Source organism: Trachymyrmex septentrionalis, unplaced genomic scaffold, assembly GCF_001594115.1.
Source record: "Trachymyrmex septentrionalis isolate Tsep2-gDNA-1 unplaced genomic scaffold, Tsep1.0 scaffold52, whole genome shotgun sequence".
In the NCBI taxonomy this organism is placed as follows: domain Eukaryota; kingdom Metazoa; phylum Arthropoda; class Insecta; order Hymenoptera; family Formicidae; genus Trachymyrmex; species Trachymyrmex septentrionalis.
This window is the reverse complement of record NW_017305694.1, coordinates 1128822-1130221: the sequence shown is the minus strand read 5'-3', so window position 1 is coordinate 1130221 and position 1400 is coordinate 1128822. Positions and strand designations below refer to the sequence as shown.

Here is a 1400-nt window from a genome sequence, read left to right as displayed (position 1 = left end):
AGAGAGAGAGAGAGAGAGAGAGAGAGAGAGAGAGAGAGAGATGCATACAGCCTGCAAAAATAATATAATACTGAAAGAAATTAAATTATAAGCCTGACAGAATTGTATCAATTATTTACAAAAATTTGATATTCGATAAGTTATATTGAATACTAAAAACACTGATTTAATGCTAAAGAATTATTGTTCAATACTTTTAATTTTCAAAATAAGTAATTTCTCAGTGTTACCTTTCCAGCACCACTTTGTGCTTTTTAAAGCACAGTCGATAGTTTTCTAAAAATTTGTATTCAGATTTCAATATGTAAAAAATAAATAAAATACAGTCTAATTTTTATCATCAGTAAAAACTTATTTTTAATCTATTATAATACCTTTAACAATAATAAAAACTAGACAGTATTTTGTTCACTTTTTATAAGTGTACAAGAATTTTTTCAGATTCTTACGTAGTCCGGGGCCATAAAAAATGTATGCTGTTTCCCTCAACTGCCCAGAGTGTAAACTATGATCGAAAATTTCAGAGTGGTGCTGGAAAGTTAAATTGAAATTCTGTAAGGGCGGTTTATTTACCATCGCGTCGCGTCCGACTTCGAGAAAAGGATGAAACGTTTAAATAGGCGAAATATCGGCAATAGGGGACAAAGTCAGCGATTGAGTTCAAGTTCTCCTATCGGTCTTGGCCGCTTTGACCTAGATGACTGTAGACAATTCGATAGAGTGGGACAACTCTCGCACACGCGCACGGGGTGGAGTCCCTTCTGCCAATTTAGTTGTTGGAAAGCTTGACTTTTAAAACTAGAACGTATACTTGTTCTTCTAGCCTAAATCGAGCAAGTTCAAATTGCCGCAAGGAATGAATTCTGCTGGCTGCATCCTCGACATTTCTGTCTAGGTGGTTAAAAGCTTGTTCAAGTTTCCGTCCTCGATTTCCTGTGCATCCATCCGCATTGCCTCATTCGCTCGCATGGAACGTACAATTGATTGTTCGTAATAACTTGTTCGTGACATCAAAGACATTTGACTGTCCGAAAATTCCGATTCTCTGAGATCCATGATTAATTCATTTTGCGGATAATAAACATGGGTTTATATAGAAATGCCAGCACGGTGTAGAATGCCAGAAAGCATAGATTTATTAGGTCATTCCCTTTTTGTGGGATTACAGTTTGTAAATAAATGCAGCGTGCCAATACGCTTTGTATTTCGACCTAGTTCACTATAGCTTTGGAGCTAAAAAATGCGAGACAAGTGCAGAATTTGGCGTATTTTTCTCAAATTGCAAGAACAACGTTGTTTTTGTTTTTTGTGCTTTTAGTTTTGCGTAACGATATTTTTTTATGTATATATTATATTATCTTACAAAGTTGCGTATATTGTAGTATATATATGTATACATA

General features: G+C 34.9%; 1 protein-coding gene across 2 annotated transcripts in view; it reads right to left on the bottom strand.

Moving 5' to 3' along the window:
• The window catches only part of LOC108751808 (limbic system-associated membrane protein-like), a 178156-nt gene that overhangs the window by 175988 nt on the left and 768 nt on the right, over window positions 1–1400 (bottom strand). The gene's annotated exons all lie outside the window — the stretch shown is intronic.